Source organism: Dipteris shenzhenensis, chromosome 3 (assembly GCF_047967505.1).
Source record: "Dipteris shenzhenensis isolate YYH24624 ecotype China chromosome 3, Dip_SZ_1.0, whole genome shotgun sequence".
Lineage (NCBI taxonomy): Eukaryota > Viridiplantae > Streptophyta > Polypodiopsida > Gleicheniales > Dipteridaceae > Dipteris > Dipteris shenzhenensis.
The window spans coordinates 10884996-10911157 of NC_141598.1; the positions used below are offsets into that span (position 1 = coordinate 10884996).

The following is a 26162-nucleotide window of genomic DNA, read 5'->3' on the forward strand; positions in this document are numbered from 1 at the left end:
CCAAGTGCAGCTTTTCGAGAGGAGAGGGTTGATGTAGTTCAAGCCCTTCGTGAAAGTGGGACTCTTCCTCCCTTAAACAAACTATTATATGCCATTTTGTTTGATGTGTTCAATAAAATGATGTTAATTTAACGCCGAATTTGTCAATGCAAGTTTTACATGAGGCTCATGATACATTCACAAGTTTGAATTGTAATTCTAAAATGAAGGTATCAAGATATATACTTCAATGGTGGCCAATGCTTTTGGTTTTCAGTTATGTAAATTAGTCTTTCTCCAAAAGTCACCCCAACTAAGCACCCAAAGAAGTCTAGGTCAAAGGCTTGATCACCTATTGCCAAGTCGAATCTTTTTGCTTTGGGTGGCCACTAGCCCATTGTTGTTCCTTGTTGCAAAAGAGCTCCCAAGTGATGATCCCTTTCCCCCCCCCCCATCTTTTCACCCACAAGTACCTCGCCCACAAATGGTAATTGGAGTTCATTCACTCCAAGAGCCTTTTTTTTTCATTGGTAGGACATCTAACCACTAAAGGTGGAGGAAGGAAGGTAGAGGGAATCAAGCTTTTGTTTAAGCTTAGGCTAGACATGCCAACCTCTAGCTATAGCTAGAAGTTTCCTTGGCATTAAAAACCTCTAGCCCCAGCTATAGGTCTCCTTGAACTACAAATCGCCCAAAGTTTCCTTGGCTATGAACCTAGCCTTCACTAGGCCTCCTCCTAGAGCTTGCTAGAGGCGAACCTGTAGCCTTGGCTAGAGGTTTTCGTTACATGCAAATCTGTGGCAACTTCTCACTTCAAGTTTTACAAAAAAAATTATACGATATACAAGGATTAAACAAGAAGTTTCACCTGCACTTTTGGAGTTTCATGAAACTTCAAATATATGAAACTCATTGATGCAACTTCAAATATATGAAAAGACTTTGATGCAAATAACGTGTTTCATGGTGCCCTTGATCTGCTGTTCCCCAACCCAAATTTGTGCAGAGCACGCTTGTCTTCTTCTTCCACTGATACATGTTAGAGAGCTTCTTCACATGTTTGGGCTGCCACCAATGGGGAGTTCTCATACTCTGGACCTAGCTGGAGTGTTTAGATCCCCAAAACATTTTTAAGACCCTCAATAATATTCTGCTTCAAACTACAAAATCTGCAAAAGTGAAAGACCAATCGCTGAAGGGTATTTTCACAAAGGCCACAAGTTTGGACAATAGATTGCCTGCTGGCTTTCAGCTAGCATTACTTGCAGAAACAAATTAATGGCTCTTTCTTTTATGGTCCTTTAGTTAACACAACAAAGCTCTCTCTTGCCTGCAACATACACCCCGACTCATTACAAGACTCTCTCCCCCAGGTTCCTCATTGCTCTTCTATTTCACTATCTTCCACTCAACCACTAGTTCATATCCAATTTCCGTTCTTTTACACACTCAAAAGTATGATGCATAAATGCATGATGTTCATAGATAGATTCTCTGTTGATGCTGTCTTGCAAATTATACTCTCTGGAGTATCAACAGAAGAGAACTCAATATATAACGATTCTGTAAGGCATCTACCCAAGTCATTTGGTAAGCATTGACAGGACCTCAACAGGCCATTAGAGCATTTACCTACAACATGTTTCTTTATCCAAAATCATATAAAAGCCAAATGCGTTTACAACACCCAAAACCATGTTAAAGTGATCCGACAGTTTTAAAAACTCATCTGATGACAAGGTAACACAACTGGCACCCCCGAAGATGTGAGGCCTAGAACTAAAGCCCTACAAACTATAAGATACATTGATCATAGGAAATGCCGAGCTACATTCTGTGAACCAGAAATGAAATTGTGCTCCCTGAAAGACACTTTCCCCCAAAAACCAATTAAAAATGGGTCAGATCCACTATTGGAACTTGTTGGGCATCAAGAAATTTAAACTCTCTTGCTGATCATAGGAGGCTCTACCTTGCTGTTTTGGCCTAGAACTTCCCAATGCAATCCAAAAAGTAGCATTTGTCATTGACGCTTGAAAAACGTTCCCAAGAACATAAATAACATTGGACTCAAATGAGATGCAGACATCGCTGAGAGCATTGATACCCCCCACAACCATCGTGAGGTACCAAGATCTTCAAAATACAATTCCGTTATGTGATAAAGGTATTGCTTCAAAAGGAGTTGCATCTAAAAAATGCAAGTTTCTGCAGACTGTACTGACTTTCCTCTTGGACAATGCAGTTTCACTCAGAAAAAGGGCCAGCCTCCTCACTACCAAATTACGTAGCTAGACATCAAACAATCATTCAAACGTATATCCCTGTTAGTACTCAAGCACTGAAATTGTATGGAAGAGTGCACAGTTTCTTCTGTGTCACATAGGGACTAAATGAACCCCAGCTTGCGATGATTTTCATCAATTAACTAGTCAGAGAACCTCCCTCCATTTCCCTACTTTTAGGGAGGATTAATCAACAGAGATATGTCCTAAACCTTGAGAAACAAATCTTCCACGATTCCTTGCTTACTTTATTTAGTTTAATCGACTTCATGGCGTAGCAAGCTCAAACCTCAATCGTCTGAACAGCCCAAAGCAACACAAAGTTTGTACGTCATCCAAACCAGTGCATATTTGACTGAGACTGACATCTTTCCATTCTTCGTACACACTTCCAAGTTCCTATAAACAAAGTTATAAACATGTACAAACACAACTGCTGTGTGAACTGAGTGCGAACAAAGATTCATTTGTACGAAAGAAATGCTATCATGCCATCCAAAAGGAAGTGAACTAACAGCAAAAAAATGCGAATCGATCTGCAAATTAAGTTTCACTAGGATAGCATCAATTTTATATAAATTACCATGAAGTTGACGAGAGAATCTCATAAAAAACCTTCGAGAGGCCACTGAATTGCCGGCCAAATCGAGGGATGACGAAAACCAGGCTTTGTTGCAGAATACCGAACTCTCGCTTCTCAAGAAGTGAATGCAACACACAATGGTGTTTCACTTCGGCCTACTTTTTCAGAGACTTGATGGGCTTTTTCGAAGCCGTCTGAGACTTTGGCTTCGAAACCTTAGCACTTGGGTCAACCGCCGTGGGATCTAGCCACTTCAATGGGTGCCGATTATAGAAACCCCAATCTGGAACGACCACCAGCAACATGACCAGCACAAATGCTCCATAAATCATAAGCATGAGCCTGAAGGAGGAGAACATAAATCCCGCTAAAAGCGATGCCACAGCGGCTACCAAGAGAGCGTACTGCATGATCTGCTCAGCTAACTTCTGGCCTTGCCAATCCATGATGAAGCGGTGCAGGGATTTGGAGATCGATGCAAAGATGGGGAGATGGGTTCACTGCAAAAGCAAGAATGCTCTGCTACAACAAAGCTATTTCAGAGCTTCCCTCGTTTCTGCAGCAATCTTAGGGCCTGTTTTAAGGAGGACCATTAATGACATCTTAGTCGAGCATTATGACGAAGATTACTATATATATTTAGCGCTTACAACTAAAGGGGAATTACGAAATTTATAATAAGTCAATTTAAATTAGCAATGTTTTAAATTGAAATGAAATAAGTAAGTTGAGAATATCAGAATTCTATGTTTTTTTCTTTTCTTATACCCACTAGTTTTTACGCTATTTGAGTACAACCTTCATGATTGACATTAATTAAAATCAATCTAAGGGCTCATATTCGTAAGGGCTAAAATCAATCTAGGGGCGCATATTCGTTACATGTGGCTCAAGGAGATGGAAGAAAACCAAAAAATATGATTTCTGTAAGTTTTGAAAGTCAAGAAAGGGAAATACCTGACTATAAACTAAGCAGGCAATAGTAGGTCCGAGCAAATGACGTGTGTTTAAGCGTTCCCTTCTTGTGGAGTACCTCAACGCAGAAACAAATAAGAATTTAGAATATACAAAAGCAAAAGTCAACAAACAAGGTGAAACCCAAAACATATATATACATATATATAATATACTTTATATAACCACACATAGTGTGGGTGGGGAGGTAGCGCGCTTTCTTCCCCAAAGAGTTATAATCCGAGGAAACGGGCCCTTCCCCGTGCATCGAGATTGAAATCACCAAGAATATTAGCGCCAAGATTGAGTATCGCGAATATGTAAGAGCTTGACACATTACCTAAATCTCAATGGGCGTGTTTGTATTCAGAGTTGAGCATCCAAATTCGTGTACACACCAAGTATGTACATCTGCCTCACTTTCTGAAAGGATGCAAAAAACACGTCTGAAATGGAAACAATATTAAAATGCGATATTATTGAACAACAAATCATTACTCTAGCTTTTATCAAAATTATATATATAAATTGCTACATGTAGTGTTGGAATATAAATGACATTTCTGAGAATACGTTTATAAATTACTACATGTAATGTTGTAATATAAAACTACATTTGACAAAAGTAAAAAAGCCTTGGCTCAAAATCTTTCATAATTAATTCATCGTTCAGTTACATTAATATAAATTATTTTTACATGCGAGGAAAATCAAAGTTTCCTTCGCCATATAAGTATAGCACTTCAAGATAGGACGATGGGATCCACTTTGATTTTTTTTTTGTGCGTCTTTATATTAGCTTGGCATTTCATCTTCATTTTTTGTATGTAAATATTCTTCTCATTAAGAGACTTTCGGATAATCTTCCAATATTTGTTTTTTAATTTGTTGATTCATGGGTACTTGTTGACAACGCCATTGTTATGAAAGTAATTATCAAGAAGTCAAAGGTTATTGTATCGAGCTATATGCCTGCAATGCCTTGCTTAATACTGAAACATCTGCTAGATCTCGATCAATTACAGACCTGAAATGACACAAGTCGCTACGTCATTACGTTACCCAACAAAAACATCCAAAATTTCTATGCATGAGTGCATTAAAGAATTGGAATATGCATGAGTGCATAGATGTCCTAGATCATCCGTAAGCTAATTCTTACGCAAAAAACATGATGACAAGGCATCACACAAATCTCTAATCAATCCACATTGGTGGATTTGCCATTTGCCAAGAATGTCTCAAGCATGAACTCAGAAACTCTCTTGCATACACTGGCATCTCACAAATAATGCCTGATAATATCATCACCGGCAAGTTCAACAGACCGTTCTGAGTTTGTACAATAACTTTTCCACAACTGCAGCAGAATGATCAAATTTTTCCATCTTTTGTGAGTCTACATGCTCTTCACAGAGCACAAGAATGGAAGCCATCAACTTGCCTCTCATGATAAGTGATCCATTAGTGAGGGAGTTGAGACCTTCTGTTATATTTATCACATGTTTGATAAAGGTCCAAACCTCTAGCCGTAAAGATTAAACCTCATGAATAACCAAATACCTCATTTATAAAGGCCCAAACCTATCACCCTAAACATTAAACTTAAACATAGTAAAGGGACACCAAATATCTCATTTAGAACCACTGACTTATGGTCATTAGGACCATCCGAGACAAGAACCACCATTTGGGGAAACAAACTCCAAGGTTCAAGAATAGAGAGCCTCAGCAAATTTCAGCCAGATCACAATCAAGCAGATTACAAAAAAATGTAACCGAATTACATGGGTTCATCTATTCATCTATATGACCTTCTCTTTACAACAAGGGCATGATCCTGCTCTAGGTAGACAAGCCTTCAGACAATGAGCATGGAAGACATGGTTGCAGCACAACAGGATGTGAACCTTGTCACTAGTTTCGTATGGGCACATACATATCACACAAGACCCTCCTCCTTGTTCCATACTTATCAAGGCCTAATCATACACTTGAAATGGTAGCATGGCTGTGAAGTTCTTCTCCTCTGCCACCACTTGATCTCAAAAATGATGCACTGATATATGTCCAAGATTATGATAATCAAGATGATTCCACAAGTTATAGCAGATGTGATCACGATAATAGCCCAAAAGATCCAAATACCCACTAATTCAATGAGCTTCATCTCATGTTCTAGGATTGCGATTGAGTGCATAGTCCTGACAAAAATCGTCATTATAGATCTACTGACTAACTTTATATCAACAGTCCACAATTTCAACTTTGGCCACTAGGAATGACATCATAAGCGATAGTTTCAAGGAAATGCACCAAATTTTTTCATCATTGTGGCCACGAGAGAAGAAGTATAAAACCTACGGTGGTGAAGCACGAGGAGGCAACAAGAAACCACAGAAGGCAATAAATTGGCTTTGCAATAAATCTTCTACAGCTAAGCAAATTATACATTCTTATTACACACTGAGGCTTTCGAGAGTTGATCCATCATTATGAAGAAGTTTGCAAACCTAGTTTGATTCGGTTTCGACGTAGCGAACTACGCAACTGTCAACATGCCTTTGGATGAAAGGTCATGTTTGGTGGTGAGAATCTGGCATGCCCATGAGTTTGTTTCTGATTTTCTTTCGATGGCAAAAATTTTGAATGCACTAAGAATACATGTCTACTTCATTCAGGTAAGTCAAAATTAAATTTTTTTACAAGGGGATCTTGAGAAGCAATAGAGCCCATGCAAGACTTTATTAAGGTGAGTAAATCATAATCATTATAAAACCGGACTCAAGCAATGAGAGAAAAGGTATCATCATGAAGCATAAGAGTTGATGAGAATGAGAACTTGATCGAGATGCATAGCCATGAAGGCTTGCAAGAAGATGGTGTGACGCCAAAAATTGATATTTTTTATTTGGCATTGGTATTGTTTTCTTCTATGTTTGATAAGAGTTTGAGTATCAAGTGATAGCCTAGCGGCTCTCACTTATTTCTATTTTCTAAGATATTGTATGGGATTGAGAGGATGAGTGGAATGGATCATTGTAAATACCATGTGTATGAATGATAAATACCTTGGTATGGGGTGAGATTTATTTGTGTATGGGATATTATGGGGTTTTTAGAAAATAGGAAGAGAGTCATATAAAGAGGTGGGCTCATGTCCATGTGTTCAGATAATATAAGAGAGGCCACATTGCAAGTGTGCAAAAGGCATGTGGAGGGGTGTGGAGTCAAGAGGAATCCTTCTAGAATTCTTATGTGGAATAAGGAGGATGTGGACATATGGAAAAGAGAGGGTCCCTATGGGCTCCATGTGGGGAGACTCTTGACTTTCTTAATATTTTAAGAGTCTTGAGCATCTTTTGATGGGACACATGGCAAGAGTAGCCAAAAAAGACATGGATGGTGACATACAAACTTATGTGATTGATGGGGAAAGGAATCTACGGGCAACAATTGTAAATGGGTGAAGGAGGGTGACAAAATCTCTATAAAAGGAGCCCTCCTCTCCCTTGTTCATCATCTCTTCCATCATTAGGCCTCATGTTGCTGTAGCTCTAGTCTCCTCAAGCCTCTTCCATGAGCCTTCTCTCCCTCTTGTAGATATTCTCTCATGTAGACTCTTGAGTCCATCTCTCTCTAGTTTATTCTCTCTCTATGAGTAGTTTTGGAGCTTTTGCTCCCTCTTATATGTATGAAACCTCTTATTCTCCCTTGTGTTTGTAGTATTTTGAGTTGCATTGGAGTAGAGTCTCATTCTATTGGTAATGAAGGTCACTTCAGGTTCTCTCTCTTGAGTGTCTCTTCCCTTTTTTTTTCATTGCTTTCTCTTCCAAAGTGCTTAAAAGTGTTGTCTATTCGGTCGCTCATTGTACATACATGGTTTATCTATTTCCCAAGCCTCAAAGGGAGCTCTTCCTTCCCTCCTAAGTGACCTCTATGGGACTTGGATCATTGATGAAATCTAAGCATGGAGGTAGTATTCTCCCAAGTCAGCACCAGTAGAAGAAGTAGGTGTTTTTCATGACAGTTTGACCCCCTGTCAGTATTTTGCTAATAACTTTTTGCTTGGTGGTTTGATTTGGACGCAAAGCTCTCTTCAAGGGGCATCATCTTATGTCTTCAAGTGAAAGATTTGTTGATGATGGATTGTTGCGTCACCGTGGGTGTTTGTAGACAAAACGGATGGATATGTTCGATTTATGACTCTCTATGTGTGACTATTTCTTTTTCAGATAGTTTTTACCTTCATCCAGTAAACTGCCCATATCTTTCTGACCGCTTCTCTGTTTCTTATGAAACTTATATGAGACAAAGCCCATTTCAAGGCGCATCTAGATATGTGTTTGAATATTTTATATCATCTATCTACTGAAAGTTATGTGTCTTTGTGTCTTATGACAGTTTGGAGAGTGTTTTGAGCTAAGTGTAAAGGTGTCTATGAAGGAGGTGCAATGTTTCCTTGGAACCTACCCATCTGACCCAATCAGCCCCTCCAAACTCCTCGATATATATTAGTTCATGTCATGTTGAGCCGCAAGATCATCTTTCAACAACGTATCGCTCTTCTCTTTGGTGCAAACTGGCTTGCTAAGATTATGGCCTCCGCTGATCCTTTCCTTCTCCCTATGCTTTGAGTACAACATCACTTGGGATGTTACCATCTTCATTCTCATCTAAGGGAGGAAAGTATGGTGTGGTCTATTGGTATAAAAGCTTCTTTTTAATGTCCCTTTTCCAGTGATAAATATCTCTATCACTCAGTTCGAACTCAGTTCGAAAGTAGTAGGAAGTGAAGAGGTGCATGAAGTTTATTACCCCCAACTTCATGTTACATCTTTTGGTGGAGAGGCTGGGTACATTTGGTATTGGATTCATCCCACCTTACGAAACGGTCTTGGGTATACTTGATTGCATGTTATGTCCAGTATAGGCATGTGTTTTCTTATGTGATAAAGAAGATGCCTGGAAGAACTCTGTTAGAAGAGATTGCGCCCCGTTTAAGAGAACTAGAAGATTGTGAAGGTGATGCTCAAGCTATTCGCACGATTATTATGATCATATCCTTTATGTTTGCACTCTTGAATATGTTGGTGAATTGATAATGCTAGCAGTAGGCACAATGATAGATTGGGGATTATTTCATGCACTAGCAACTTGGTGTGAAGAAGAGTTGAGTCTTTGGGTAGTTTTTGACTATAACAATGGAGTGGTGATTCTCAATGCTTTCAACTTCTTTTGCTATGCGAACGATGAAGAGTACTGTGACAACAAAAAATGATATTTTGTTGTGAAACCTGTGGGAGGATTTGTGGGGTCCGCAAGGTGACAAAAGCCAGCCATGGAGACAAAGAACCAAGAAGCGTGATGGAGAAGTTGGTAGTGGGAGATGGCTCTTTGCGGCTTGTCAATCTTTTGATGTCGACTTCTTTATTTCATGTAATCATTAATGTGGGTTTGACACTAATTAGAATAATTAGTGAAAATGATTGTAAATGTGATTATGAGTGGAGTGCATCATTGTAAATACCACAGGTATGAATTATAAATACCTTGGTATAGGGATAGAATGGTTTGAGAGATATATTATTTGCTCTATAATTGGGAAATTAGAAATGAGTCATGTATTTTGAGTGGGCCAGATGACTACATGGCCTCCATAAGGTACTAAAATAATATGAAGAGCACATGCCAAGCACATGGAGGGCATGTGGAGGAGTGTGGAAGAGTGTAAAGTCAAGAGGAATCCTTCTAGAATTCCAAGGTGGTATATGGAGGATGTTGACATATGGAAAAGAGAGGGTCCCTATGGGCTCCAAGGGGAAAGACTCTTGACTTTCTCAATTTTTAAAGAGTCATGAGGATCTTGTGATGGGACACGTCAGAATGTGCCCAAAAGGACATTTGATGGTGGTGACCCATGTCCTTATGTCACCAGGGGGTGAAGAAATTTACTGGCTGAAAATGTAACAAGGTGAAGGAGGGTGAGAATTGCTCTATAAAAGAGACCTCTCTCCTCACTCTCCAGCATCTGGTTCTTCCCTTCATAGTTATGCCATCACTTGTATCTCGCTTTGCCTATCTTTTCCCTTCTCCCTAGAGCATTGGGCTCTCACTTTGTACCCCTCTTCTTGCTTTTGATGTTTTGGATAAAGTTCATGCTTCCTTTTCCTCATCCTTCTTCCATCTCCTCTCTCCTTGCTCTAAAGCTTAGTGTACCCACATGAGTGAGTCGTTTCTAGATCTGTGTTAAGGGTATTCTCTACTCCCCTGGGCGACCTCAATTTGTCATGTACCTGGGAAGCTACTTCTCTCCTGAAGGAGCTCGTTGCCCTTTTCATAACTACAATTGGGTATGGACAGTTTTGACAGTCTGCCATAAAATGGTCATAACTTTCTACTCCCTGCTATGAAAATTATATCAAAATCTTCATCCTTTCAAGATCTATCTACAGATGTATTTAGATATTTATTCCATTTAGTAGAATAAAAGTTATTGTTGTCTGAGTGGTTGGGTCTGTTGTTTGGAGTAGTTTTGAGAACCTTTCGTAAAACCGTCATGACTTTCTGTTCCAAGCTCCATTTTGAATGAATCTGATATTAGAATCTTTATCTTTTTGAGATTTGTGTTTCATTACAACCGTCCCATTCAGCCAAATCAGCCCTATCAATTCACGCCTTTCAGATCAGTTCACATTGTGTTGAGTTAAAAGATGTTCTTCCAACAACGGCTCACCCTTACTTTTGGGGCTGACCCATTAGCTCAAATCAATGCTTCCCCTCAGCCTTTCTTATTTCCAATGCTAGAGTACAACCTCACCTTTGATGTTTATATCTTTGTTTTGATCTGAGAAGATAGAGAGGAGTGTCTCTTTAAGCTTCATCTAATGCCCAAATCTCTTCTCTCTTCTTTAATTTGTGGGTTGAGATGTGACCAAAACCAAACGCCCAATTTTGTGTCACAGTACAATATCTTGAAGCTATTATGTGCACTTCCAATTGTGAGAAAAGTGATTCTTGAATGCATGTATACACAATGTTTTCATGGTGCTGGTTGGTCACTTATTTTTGAAGATTTTGTTGAGGATCACATTGTGGAGGATTTTCAACAAGTAGTTATGCATAATAAGTTGGCCTTGGTATACTAAGGCTCTGTGGGATCTTGTTTGGATCTTATTTGGGATATTATTTGGATCTTGGTGTTTCCTTTTTGTGTTTCATCATGGTGAAGATTCCAGTGTTTCGAGGGACCCAAGGGGAAGACCCAGAGTCTTATCTTCGAGATTTTGTTTGAGGATGCTAGCTTTCTAGATGGTCCATGAAGGATTGAGTGGAGATTTTTCCTGATTTTCTTGAAGATGTAGCCTTGAGTTGGCATGAGGCCTTGCCGGACTCTACCAAGGAGGACTAGGACCAAGTGGTGGCTGCAATGAAGCAGAGATTTGGGACAGTGGAGTTGCCAAATGCTTTGAGGTTGCAGTTGGACTAGTTCTATTAAGGAGAGGGTGAGATGGTCTTTGCGTTGGCAATCGATACGAAACTTTATGGACAAAGTATGAAAGGGCAGCTTTGCAAGCTATGGCATCTGCATCAGCGGCCCCTCAAAGTCTCTCAGGGATGGAGCACTTAAAGATGAGCAAATTTGTTATGGCTTTGGAGCCTCGTCTTTGCTCAAAAGTAATGAGTAAAGATGCAACAAGATACATGGAGGCACTTCGCATTGCGACCAAGAAAGAAGCTTCTCTAAAGATTGAATCCTCTTTTGTGTCTTCAACAACTTCAACTTCTAAGGTGGAGGTAATGGGCACTCCTCAGGTACCAAAGTCCTCTGAGTTAGATCATAATATCTTCCAATTGATGGCAGAGTTTGCTAATTTGAAATTGCATTTGGTTAATGCACGACAACCTAGAGCACCAAAGAGTGAAAATAGGGCTCGAGATAAGAGTGGGGTCACTTGCTATGAATGTAATGAAAAAGGTCACTATCGCTGCGAGTGTCCTAGATTGAGAAAGAAAGAAGAAAAACAAGTATCCTTGTTAGAATCTTCTTCAGGGGATGAGGAAAGAGAGGTAATGATGGCTAAATGGGGGCGTGGTAAAGCAAAAGAAGAAGAAGAAAGCAAGGAAGAAGTAGATGAGAAACATCAGGAAGAGGAATGCCATAGTAAGAAAAAGAAGGCATCTAGGAGGAGAATTAGCCAATCAAACTTTCCTTTAGGACAAGGAATTGGAAGCTATAACTTGTTGTCCGACCTTAAAGAAAAGGAAGCTCATATCACCTTTGGTCAATTACTTGCTTTGTCTCCAAAACTACAGAAGGAATGGGGAAAGCTAGCAAGCATAATTGGTCTTAGTGTATTGATGCTCTACAAGCCATGCTTATTATTGATCTATTGAATTCGAAAAGCAATTAAACTCAATTCAAACAACATTTCTGTAGAGAGACATTGACACCAATGATTTAAGAGTATTAGAGCATGAGATAATCAAGCCTCTGAAGTTTGAGATACTAGGCTCGATGATCCCCGGATCTTGTTCATGGTAGGGTAGAAATAATGGCAGTAGCTGACACACGGGGCCTTCCTCATATATTCCTGAGCACTCATTGCACATTAGGTATCAAGCACAAGATGGTGCATAATCATCCAAATCAAAATGAAGAGTTCAATCAAAACTTCACATGGAAAGGCTATCTGGTTGAATGTGTGGTACTATTCCATGACAGAGGGCTACTTGCTAAAGGCAAGCATCACATCATCAGATACAAGGTCCAAAATCGAGGATCGATGCATGCTCAAATATTCCAATGGATCGATACATTGGACCAATGAGCAAGACATCTAAAAAATATAGAACCAAACCGATGTACACATCTTGTACATGAACTATTTGGATAGTTGGTCTGAGGATTCATTCCAAAAGAAGCTTCGCCATAAGGCAAAAGAGAGTAGATGCATACCTGCAAGTTGGCATGCAATCTATTTGATAGGATTGTTCCACACAAATGCTAATACAAATATCCATTCCCTATCCATTTGGAGATTACACTACATTAGATCCTCTCACACAAGGATGTCTCTCTGTTGCCCATCTATTGACCATCGAAACATTTTTCCATATCATGCTAGGATATTACTCATGTGGCAAGCACATATGAATATTCCAAGAATAGCCAACATGGGCTTGTTGTACTATCTTATAAAGAAAGCAATATCGAATATTGAAAATTTCTATATTCGATTGTTACAATTGTCTTCATGTCCCAATGTGACAAAAAGCCCCTATAGCTTTTAAAGTGGCTATCAGGATTTGTGTGGCAAAATATTGTAGAGTTTTTGAGATTAAGTTTTTCACAACCTAGTTTCTAGCATCTATGCCATTGCTTTCAACATGATGGATCCCTTAAAACTCTTTTAGAATCATAGTGCTTGCTGAGATCTCGTTGTTCTTGCATTTGGACACCTCTACCTTGAATTCTTGTTTGCTTCATCTACATCCTCCATGCTGCATTAGTTGGCTCATATTGACCATGGTAGAGTTCATGGACCTCCATTTTGCCAAATTCTAGGCATGCAAGGTCTCCGCATAAGAGAAGCTTCCATGAGCTTCTCTGCAAAATGCATGCTTTAGGCAATTTGCTTTGTGTCTATTGAAAATTGAGTGTTTATTGTGGTCTTTAGTACTTGTACTTTTTCATTTGTGTAATGTTGTCTTGTAGCAACATGGATGGTGAATTGCCTTATTGGCATTGATGTGGAGATGGAGGAGGTAGCCAGGCTTAATAGCGAAAGCTCTATTTTGCTTCCTATCCATGATTGTATGTGCCTTGAATCATGGTTACCAAAATTTGTGAGTAAATTTGGGGCTCTATTTGTGCTGAGCATCCTCGAGGATACTTCCTTTGTTATTGATACATGCTTTATGGTGGTTCCTTTTTTAGTAGAGGTAATATAAAAGTTTCATGTTCGTGTTTGTTTGATTGCATTCTTCCTTAAGACATAATATATTCTAGCTCTATTAAAATGTAAAAAAAAAGTGTATATCTCAGAAATAATCTATATGTCATGGATGCAAGGGCTATAGGGATATGGTTATGACCCAAAGCTATAGGTTGTAGCTAATTGGAGGTAGTAGGATTTTTATTGATAGTAGTAGTGATGATAGTGAAGGTAGTGATAGAGGAGTTATTGATAATGAAGCAGCTAAAGGGTTGGTATATCCAAGAATCATACTTTATAGTTAATAGATTAGGGATGGGGGAGACCATGTTATGGGCTAGATACATTGCAGGACAAACCTTCTGTATATATTATGGGCCAGATACATTGCAGGACAAACCTTGTATATTTATAAATATATATATATTGACAGAATCTCTCACTTTTTTTTTTGCATCTAGAACTAGCATGTTTTATGGTCCTATAATACAATAAAGTGCAAGTTATGAAATAAGATAAAAAATCCCCTTATAAGTGCCTCAATTTTTTTTAAAGCAATACTAATATCATAACATTCCAACTAAAGGTGTAGCTCTAGTTCAATTTGTACACCATTCTTAGAATACTATGTAAATCAATTATGAAAGGGTAAAGCATATGAAACTATGTGAATCAATTATTAATTTGTATTCCATTCTTAGAATACTATGTGAATTAGATATCAAAGGGTAGAGCATATGAAACTTAGTAGCTAAAAGAAGGGATATGGCAGATGAGAGTTCAATGTAGATATAAGAAAGTTGTTTAGATGTCAAGCTAGCTATCATATACAAAGCTATCCATCCATATAAGAAGGATATAGAAACCCTATCCATCCATCTAATCTTCCTTTTTTTAAATTTGCTATGTGCATTGCATAGTGATGATTTTGAGTTGTTACAACCATATGTGACATGTCTAGTTAGACATCCTTATCACTACTTTTTTAAAATTTTATTTGTATCTCCCATAAAGTCATTACAACTGTGGTATGTATTAAGTGATAGGCCTATTATGATAGTTAGAACTATAGACCTTGCTTGGATCCTTTGAGGATGTGTTCGCTTAGAGGTACATAGATATGAAGGGAATTTATCCCTAATTTTTCCAGCACTGGATCATTTTGAAAGATAATGTGAAGCTGGTCTACCAGCAACAATATCAAATGAATCTGAAGTAAACTACTTCAAGTCAGGTTCATCTATCCAATGGGCAGGGCCACCTAGACATTGCTTGCCCATTGTCATCATCTCAAATAAAATCAATAAGTGGCAGGTATGTGTGGACTATCGTAGTCTCAATGCTACCACCATGACTAACCCCTTTCCGTTACCCTTCATGGATTCTATGCTTACTGCCGCCATGGTTGTTGGGCATGAGATGTGTAGGAACTATAACCAAGTCTAGATGGCTATGAAAAATCAAGAGAAGACGTCCTTCATTTTGGAATGGGGCAGAGATCTTTGATGAGTACCTGACTTCATTCATGAGGATTTTTTCTGATGACTTTAGTGTATTTGGAACTGGGAGTAGCACCTCCACCACCTAATGTTGTGCCTAACTAAGTGTTGGGAGTCCAAGCTATCACCAAACTTAGCCAAACATATGTTTGCAGTTAGTAGCAGGATGCTACTAGGTCACATCATTTCAAAGGACATGATTGCGATAGATCCAGCCAAGGTGGAACAAATTTGCAAGGCCCTATGTCCGACTAGAGTATGAACATGATTGCAGTATCTAAAGCTCATGTTGGCTAAATCGTCCAAGACACTACTGCTCCATCTTTAAGCCATACAAGGCTTTCTTCAACCTGCAAACAAACTCAGGATGAACAGCATGAACATAACCTGATGGCTGCTCCATATAGACCTCTTTTTGCAAATCACCATGCAAGAAAGCATTCTTTACATCCATCTGATGTAAAGAATACATTTCTACTACACTATATAATGTGGTACAGCTAAGTTGTAATGGAATAGTAGATGAAACAACTTTATTAGCACAACAACAAAAAGTTATGGCCAATTTCATGCCTCAAGTTAGGAGGGGGTATTCCTTAACAATATAGCAGCCCTGATTAGTGGGTTGCATTTTGAACCATGAATACTTTTCATATACTTGGGGGATCCATTCATCATTGTCATTTTTTATAATATTCAAGACGATAGATTGTAAGTTGCTTTGATCGTTTTCCAATTCCATCCCTGGGGTGCCAACTCAATATGTAATATGTTACTACCCTTGTCCAAGATCCAGAGTATGGGAGGACAAGGTCCATATATAATATGGATAAATTTTGTTAAAAAATTTCAAATATGCAAGGGAAAAATATGAAGATTTCATGTCCCCCCTCCCACAAAATATAAGGTATATACATTGAAAAATATGCACCATTTTAAGATTTGTACATATTTTTCATAATATGTGAGGCCCAAGGGGGGGGGTCTTTTGGATGAGGGGGAGTAAAACAAAAAATACACTAAAATATGAAAACCCATCTCCTTTCAAATTACTCTAACTTTTTCATGTGTTGCCCAAATTTTAAGGTGTAAAGACATATTTGAATCTCTTTTAGTATAGAACTTCAAAAAGAAGATAGTAACCCACTTGGGAAAAGCAAGAAGGCTAACATTCTTTTCTCAATTTGTGAGTATATGTGGATTTTATTATTTTTCTTTACTCCAATCATTTAGATTCATATGAAACTAATAATATTTTTATTTAATAATAGACAAAGGGTTTTGGATGATTGCCCACTCCCACCAAGGAGGAGATGGGATAGGCTAGCCTACTTGGATGTCCTACTCTTTGAGAGTCACCACAACAAAGAGGCATGGAGCGTCTTTGGTAGAGGTATGCCATATCTACTAAATAGATTCTCATAATGCTTTGGTTCTATGTTTTTCTTTACAAATGATGATTCAATCCCCAATAGTGCTTCATTTAGAGTAGCCACATCTTTCCAGAAGGGGGTGCAAATCCATGATGCTTTGCTAGGAGGAGGTTGAGTGACCATAGCAGAGATCTCACAATAGAGAGCCCTAGCTCGCAAGATGGTTGGCCAATTGAATAGCAGAATAAGACTTAGAGGGATAGTGAGGAGCTACAACCATAGGCACTATAGATGCAACATTCCCTTCATGAGAGGGAGAGAGAACTGATGTGCAACTTGGCTTCCATAGAGAGACTCATGGAGTAGCACATTTCCTCTCAAGACTTGTGCACATGTACAAGAGAATCAGCCTTGAATTTCATGCCATAGAGATCCATGTATCAAAGTTCTTTACCATTCCTCCAACGATGACCAGGTCCACAGGATGACCAAGTAGTTCTGTTAGGCCATTGGCCAGACACTCTATAGGGACTTACCTCCTGTAGCTACAAAACAATTGTGGCATTATGATATCAAATGATGTTGTTTTAAACCCAAAAATGTTAATCAACTTTTTTTTGTTATGGAGCACATAATGAAATAGTCATCTGGTTGCATTACTTGATAGTGATTGCATCTTGTTGTATTGTTTTATAATAAGATGTCCAATAGTTTTGTTTTGTTATAGAGCCTATAGTCGCTAATCTATAATATAATTTTACTTTTAGCACTTTTTAAAAGGAGGTAGAAATAGAGACGAGATACGACATCAGCTCCATCAGACTTGATCCTCCGTATTGTGCTTTTGTCATCGATGATGGACAAATATTAGCGCTTTTTGGAAATGGATGCACATGAGATATGACATTAAGTCCATCAGACTTGATCCTCCCTATAGTGCTTTTGTAATTGATGATGGAAAAATATTAGCACTTTTTGGAAACTAATTACTCGCATGAGCTTCTATGTTTTCTTTTTGAAAACATGGAAGTAATCATCACTGCAACCTTTGAGATATTATGAGTTGGACTATGATCATGTGAATGTTGGTGTTATTGCCCTTCAATTTTGCATTCACCATGGTCACTTCTTTTAATTGCCTAGCTCTTGCTCAATGCTGTTAAGGACATGCATTAAAATGGAGAGTTAGGAAAGATTGTCAGTTTAAGATTGAATAAATAATAAAATTTTTGAAATTAAGAAAGTGAGAAAATAAGAAAGTTGTAAAATAAGAAAGTTGTAAAACAAGAAAAGAAAATCCATACGTGATGTATGGGGAGAGGTGGCACACTTCCTCTCTGATTATTTATAATATGAGAGAGAGAGCCCCTCTCTCATTAGATTTGGTTTTAGTTCTACTTTTAGCTCTGCTTTTAGGTCTAGTTTTAGTTTTGCTTTTTGCTTAAGCTTTTGTTCTTCTTTACTGAGTTCAGATCTCAAAAGTTTACTTGTAATGGTTTGCTCCTGTACTTCCCTACTGCAATATGTTTACATTTTGAATTTCTTCAAAGAAACATAGAATAGTCCTATTATGGAATTTTTTTGAAGATATATGTATAAGAAAATAATACAATGTCTGTGCTCAACAGATAACACGATCTCATACGCAAGAAAGAAAACAAGATAGTATGGAGAATCAAAAATTTGATTACTGTAGAACTGATACAATAGATGGCGCTGCCTCCCAACTGTGCGCTCCTGTGAAAGAAGCTTCGATGGCATGCTGGAAACAGTAGAAGACGAAGGTTGGATGCTAAGGAATCAGGGTAGCTATAGCCAGTGATAAAATGGGCTTCACGGGCTTGCTCTTATATAGCCACCAGTTGTAGTTGGTTAGGCTCAATTGGGTGACCGACCCAGTCCGCCCAAAATGGTCGACTAGGGGTCGGTCTCGAAATAGAGGTAACCGACCATACGATAGAACCGGTGTGCAAAACAGAGCAACTAACCTACGGTCTCCATTTGGCCCAGAGCCATCTGGGACCATCTGAGGCTCTAAATGGGCCCTGCAACTTGAGAGTGGGCTACCTCGGGAAATGCTCCATCTACCCTCAATGCGGTCAGTCAAGGGATGCCTTCCCGCACTTGCATGTAGCCTAGTTGGCAGTGTGCCAACTCTATCTGAAGTCGTCCAGCCATTAGGTCACACATGGCCCCCATCTGGTGTCCAAACTAGGACCTATTAGATAACCGAGCTACTCAAATGCCTTCTCCTCATATGGGGGGCTTATAAGTAGAGTTAGCTGGTTCCTGCGTAGTTACATGAGAGTGGAGCATTGATATCTAACACCCCCCCTCAATGTCCACCCGCAAGTGAACTTACTTTTTCGGCCCAATGCCGAGTCGATGAAGATGCCTCTCCAGCAAGTCTCTTCCAAGAGCCTTCGTGAAGATGTCCACAGCATTCTCTATAGTTGGACAGGACACCAAGTCGACCTCTCCATCCATGATGAGCTCGCGTACAAAGTGATATTGAATCTCAATGTGTTTTGTGCGAGCGTGGAACACCGGGTTCTTTGCAATCGCCATGCAACTCTGATTGTCACATGATAACTGCGTAGGCTTGTTCTGCACTGCACCCATGTCCCCCAAAATCCTCCTCAACCACACTGCCTCGCAAGAAGTAAAGCATGCAGATTTGTACTCAGCCTCGGTAGAAGAAAGAGCAACTATGGGTTGCTTCTTGCTGACCCATGACACAACTTTAGATCCAAGTGAAAAACAGTACCCTGTCACTGATCTCATGCTGTCCACATCTCCTGCCCAATCCGAGTCATAGAATCCGATCAAGAGATGTTGCCCTTGGTATAGGTGATGCCATAATCAAGTGTGCCTTTGATGTATTTTAGCACCTGCATCCCTGCCCTCCAATGGTTCTCCCGGGGCTTATTGGAAAACCTGCTTAGTACACCAGTCACAAAACTGATGTCCGACCGTGTGTTGCATAGGTAAATCAAGCTGCCCACAAGCCTTCTGTACTTCGCTTCGTCCACCAGTGGTGATGAATCCTCGTTTGAGAGCTTCGCATCAACCTCCATAGGGGTACCAACTGTCTTGCACTCAGCCATGCTAAATGCCTTCAGTATCTCTCCAACATACTTCAGCTGTGAAATGAAGATCTGTTTCGGCTCCTGACAAACTTCAATCCCCAAACAAAAATGCATCAATCCGAGGTCTTTCATTTCAAACTCTCTTCCTAGCAAATGCTTCATCTGTGAGATCTTCTCTTCATGGTTCCTTGTTATGACAAGGTCATCCACATAAAGGACCACGATCATACTCCTACCTCCTTCTCTGAAAATATACAAATTTGCATCAAATGGCTCCTCCTGAACCCATTTTGCCGAAAGTAGGCATCAATTCACGGGTACCACGCTCGTGGGGACTGTTTCAGCCCGTAAAGTGCCTTCTTTAGTTTGCAGACTTTACCTTCTGAACCGGGGATCTCAAAACCTAGTGGTTGTTCCACGTATACCTCCTCCTTGAGATCTCCATTTAGAAAGGTGGATTTCACATCCATCTGAAACACAGGCCAACTTCCCTAGGAGCTAAAGCCAAAACACTACGAATTGTGGTTAGTCGAGTTGTGGGAGCAAAAGTATCTTGATAATCAAAACCATGTACCTGTGCAAATCCTTTTGCCACGAGCCGAGCCTTGTACTTATCCAATGTGCCATCAGACTTGTACTTAGTCTTGTACACCCACTTGGTTCCGATTACCTTGCGTTTTGGTGGTCGATCCACAAGGTCCCAAGTGTTGTTCTTCATTATGGAGCCATACTCTGACTGCATAGCCTCCATCCACCTATCATCGCCCTGTGCCTCTTCAAGACACTTGGGTTCATCAACACGGATCACTTCTATCATCAAAGCATAGTTGACCAAGTGTTCCTGCACCCTTCTTTGCTCCTCTAATCTCTTGGACTGGTGGTGTTCGGATGGTTCCTCCTCAATGGCTGGAGGTTCTCTGCCATCCAAAAGCTGCTTTACCCACTTCGGGAATGGCAGTTGCCGTTGTGGTTTTGTAGGCTCTTCTTCATCTTCTTTGTCTTGAATCCTCCCAAGCATCGTTGGGGGAGTTCGGTCTGCTGCTGGTGGCGGTACTGGATGGATATCCTGGTCTTGGTTGTCTGGGAAGGAAGCATCCTCCTCCAATTGATGCGGCTGTTCTGAGAAGACATCGCAACTTACAATTACCTTCTTGGTAACAGGGTTATAGAGATGGTAACCCTTCGCGTCTTCATTGTAGCCCAAGAAAATACACTTCCGGCTCTTCGGTTCCCATTTAGTCTTGGTAGCATCAGGGACATGCACAAAACAGTCACATCCAAAAACTCTAAAATGTGCAGCTGAAGGTTTCTTACCAAAAAAGGCTTGCAGTGGAGTCATCTTGTTCACAGCCTTCGTGTAGCTATGATTCAGGATGTAAACTGCAGTGTTACATGCTTCAGCCCAGAAAGTCTTTGGCAAATCTTTCCCTTTCATCATACTCTAGCCCATTTCGCAGATGTTGCGTTCTGCTACTCCATTTTGCTATGATGTATGTGGTGGGGGTTTCTGCCTCTTGATCTCGTGACTCTTGGAGTAACTTTCGAATTCAGTCAATGTGAACTCTCCACCTCTGTTTGATCTCAACTTCTTCACCTTCCTCCTCGATTCTTTCTCAACCATTACATGCCATTCCTTGAACCTATTGTAAGACTCATCTTTCGTCTTTAGGAAGTATATCCATATCCTTCTACTGTAGTCGTTGATCAGCATCATGAAGTAGTAGGAACCACCCAAAGCTTCTGTCTCTATCTTTCCGCAGAGGTCAGTGTGAACGAGCTCTAGAGGAGCCTTTGCCCTACTGGCCTCTTTAGGAAAGGGCTGCCGATGCTGCTTGCCCATCATGCAAGCTTCACATACATCGGGCAGATTTGAAATTTCTGGTAGGTCTACAATCATTCCACTTTTATGCATCTCCTTTAAAGAACTAAGGTTTAGATGACCAAACCTCTCATGCCATAGCTTAGTGTTCTTCACATCCACTCGAGCACGGAAAGCTGAGAGTTCATAAATGTTATTGTGCCATGTACCTTTACCAATGACCTTTCCTTGAAGATCCAGGATCTGTGCACCATTCTTATCGAATTGAACTTTGAGGTCCCGATCCGGGATCATAGAAACGGACAACAAGTTCCTCTTGATATCTGGCACATAAAGAACATCGGACAACTGTTTTACAACTCCATCTAACTTGAGAGCAATCGTACCTTTTCCTTTTGCTGGACATTTTGCATCATTGCCGATTGCTACTAGGATGTCATTTCCTACCGACTGTAGAGAGGTATACCAATCCTTCCGACTGGTCATGTGGCACGATGCACCACTATCAATGATCCACGGTTCATCCGCAGGTACATGAACTACCTCCGTGCAAATCTCCTCAATTGCGATGAACAGCTCTATTGGTACCGCCTACGTGCTGTTGCTGGACTCTTTCTTTACTCTGTTCTTTTCATCTGCAATCTTCTTTCGGCACTCATTCTACTTGTGCCCTGCCTTGTTGCAATAGAAGCACTTGATCTTCTTCTTTCTCTTTTTATCATCAGAAGAAGATGGGTTACTAGAGTCCTTACCCTTACCTTTCTTTGATCCAGTCCGAAAGCTGAATCTTCTCCAGTCCAGAAAGCTGAATCTTCTCCAGTCCTTGTCTTTTAATGCATCTCCTCCTCCAGAAGCATCGCACTGAAATCCTCAAAGTTGAGGGGCGGATTTCTATTCTGCGTATTCAGTGTCATAATAAGACTGTCGTACTTTGGTGGGGAATTTGTATGCACCTTTGTGCTAGATTCTCGCTAGTGATGGTGATGCCAATCGCAGTCATTTGATCGTGCAGATTCTTCACCTTGGTGATGAAGAACTCTACCGCTTCAGACTCAGACAACTTCTCGTTCGCGAGTTGAGTCTCCAGATTCTAAATCCATGTCTGATTCGTGGTCTCGTACTGATTTTTCAAGACCATCCATGCCTCCTCCGCTGTGGTGAAATGTTGAATTAACGCCATGACGGAATCACTAACACTGCAGACAATAGAACACAGTGCATCTGCATTTCTTCTTGTCCACGTGAGAATCTCATCCGCAGTTGGTACTATCTGTTGTCCTACATTGGCTGGATTCGATCTCGGAACCGGCCTCACGTCCACCCCAGTAGCAGTGTCCCAAAGCTCATATGCGCTTAGGATGGTCTTAATCTTGAACTTCTAGAGAGGATAGTTAGAGCCGTCCAAGTTTCCGCTTTCACCGAACGGTGGGATTCGCAGTCTTGCAGGCTGGCCCATCTCTCACAATCTGCTCGCAAACAGAAACACACTACCAAATCTTCTTGCTAGAGTCCAGGCTCTGATACCATGTAAGAAAATAATAATATGTCTGTGCTCAACAAATAACAGGATCTCGTACGCAAGAGAGAAAACAAGATAGTATGGAGAATCAAAAATTTGATTACTATAGAACTGATACAATAGATGGCGCTGCCTCCCAACCGTGCGCTCCTGTGAAAGAAGCTTCGATGGCGTGCTGGAAACAGTAGAAGACGGAGGTTGGATGTTAAGGAATCAGGGTTGCTGTAGCCAATTATGAAATGGGCTTCACAGGCTTGCTCTTATATAGCCACCAGTCGTAGTCGGTTAGGCTCAATTGGGTGATCGACCCAGTCCACCCAAAACGGTTGACTGGGGGTCGGTCCCAAAACAGGCCACTGACCATATGATAGAACCGATGTGCAAAACAGAGCAACTAACCTATGGTTATTGTTTGTCCCACCATCCGGGATCATCTGAGGCTCCAAATGGGCCCCGCAACCTGAGAGTGGGCTGCCCCAGGAAATGCTCCGTCTACCCTCAGTTCGGTCAATCAAGGGATGCCTTCCTGCACTTGAATGTAGCCTAGTTGGCAATGTGCCAACTCTATTTGAAGCTGTCCAGCCATCAGGCCACACATGGCCCCCATCCGGTGTCCAAACCAGGACCCACCAAATAATCGAGCTACTCAAATGCCTTCTCCTCATATGGGGGGCTTATAAGTAGAGTTAGCTGGTTCCCGCGTAGTTACACGAGAGTGGAGCATTGATATCTAACAATATGATATAAATTGTGATAGATTAAAGATGTATAGAATTCTACTAATTTAATATTGTAGCTATTTATTTTCATTTAAATGTAGAATTTTAGTTGTGATATACTAACCAAGCTTGCACATGCTATGATCCACTCTTCTTGTATATTGGCATCTTGTAATTCCATTTGAAAAGACTGAAGTTCTATAGTTTTATTTTGTTATGGCAACATAATTGCTAATTTTGAATATACTCTTAATTTAAAAAAGAGGTGGAAAAAGAATTAGGAGCATTCTAGACATATGAATAACACAAGGTCCATCGGACCTGATCCTCCCTATTAACTATCAGTGGTGGTGCTTTTATTATTTGTAATGTGCAAAGATTTGATGACATGGAAGTAATATGACTATGACCTTTAAGATAATATGAGCTATTTTACGATAGGACTACGATGACATGGAAGTAATATGACTATGACCTTTAAGATAATATGAGTTGGACTACGGTCACATGAGTGTTGGTGTTATTGTCCTTTGATTTTGCATCCACCATAGTCATTTCTTTCAATTCCCCAGCTGTTGCTAATTGTCAAACACATGCATTAAAAAAGAGATGGCTGGTTATGTTTTCATAAGTTTACTTAGATACAATTGATTACTTATAGCGTAATTATTAAAAAATTAATATTCAACAAATAATTGCCAAATAGGATTCCCTTTCCCTTTCCCAAAAACATGGAACAAGATTTTTTTTAAAATTTAAAAAGTGTCGAAATAAGAACATTGTAAAATAAAGAACAAAAATCCATATGTGATGTATGGGGAGTGGTGACACACTTCCTCTCTAATTATTTATAGTATGAGAGAGTGCCTCTCTCTTGTCTATGCTTTCAAGTCTGTGCTCATCTTTTTGCTATGTTTACTTAGTTTAGATGCAAAATGGTTACCTGTATGACCTAGAGGCATGACAACAATGGGCACCAAGCTATGGGATTATGTGCAATGTTTGATGAAGTTTTTGAAGTGCCACACTTCTCCATTTGGGAGTCTTGCCTACTTCTAGCCTCTCTCTCTCCCCCTCCCTCCCCCCTCCCTCCCTCCCTCTCTCTCTCTCTCTCTCTCTCTCTCTCTCTCTCTCTCTCCCCCAAGCCTACATCCAATTGGCACTCTATCATCAACTTGTTGGCAAATTTTCTATATTGTCAAGAAAAAACCTACAATATAAATTTGAAAGCAAACATCTTGCTTCAACAATGTGAACAACCAAGCTTTAGGCGTACATTCAAGAGTCATGCAAAAGTGCTTAGATTTTGACCCTGGTTCAAGTCTTACTACATCTAGCTTGCACACAAATTGATATGAGCAATAGTTGAAACATAGGAAATGATCATGTCTTCTACTCCATGGATGTGAAAGAACTTCTAAATAATGATGTCCTTATCATATCTCCATCTCTTCTACCAATTGCCGCAACATACAGTGTATCCATTAGGTGCTTCATCTACTTTGTAGACTACTTTATAGAGATGCATCAAGGTATTAGCACCACGGCTCACAAAAGAATCAGAATATCCACCCACTCTACCCTTCCACAGCTTCCAAGCTCCATTTTCTAAACTTTGCATGTGGGCTAATAGTTTCAAGAAATTAATTTTTGACAAATTTGAGGTCAACATTGCTGATTGCTTGAAGAGATTAAGCCTTGGCAACTTTGATGTCAAATCCAATTAACTGTTGGGGGTAATGAAAAGTGTTTACAACCTTTAATGAAAGTGATAAGCTTTTTGACCTCTCGCTCCACAACTTCACTAATAGTCAAAGCTATTGCCATTATGCATAATCCACCTTTTTTGCTTTCAATCATCAATTTGGCCATGGTCTCATGTAGTGGCATATGTAAATGAAAAATTTTCACTCGGCAATAATGGAATCATTGGGAGGTCAAACCAACTCAAAAATATGGACTCCATAACAAGTATGTTTGAGTCTGTCATGGAGCTTTCAATGTCTCCTTGTATTTTTTTATAGCTTGCCATGCATCTAAGTCAATATTATTTTCCCTTGCTCACAATCTCTCAAGGGTCTTGCTCACACTTACTTATCGTCTTCATGTGCGGGCAATTCATAGTTGGCCCAATCAAGATGTGCCGATCAAGATGCGATACATTGGGCCGTTCTATGAAAATTGCAAGTGTCACCATTGCTACTCTTGTCGAGCAATATCAATTTTTACTTGATAATATTTCATGTTTAAGTGGCCGGTTAAAGTAATGCCTTGTACTGCACTGTTGGCATCATAAATGGAATCATTCTATAGTATGCTGGAGATTGTAGGAACATGAACCAAAGGCTGCAACCATTTGGCCATTGTAGATGGAGTGCAAGGGTTGAGAAGGGGGTTGCAGGGTT

The 26162-nt window shown here is 40.0% G+C and overlaps 1 pseudogene; it reads right to left on the minus strand.

The window, feature by feature from the left end:
- Nucleotides 1-2801: 2801 nt before the first annotated feature.
- LOC147903351 (signal peptidase complex subunit 1 pseudogene) lies at nucleotides 2802-3424 on the minus strand (annotated as a pseudogene).
- Nucleotides 3425-26162: the final 22738 nt, after the last annotated feature.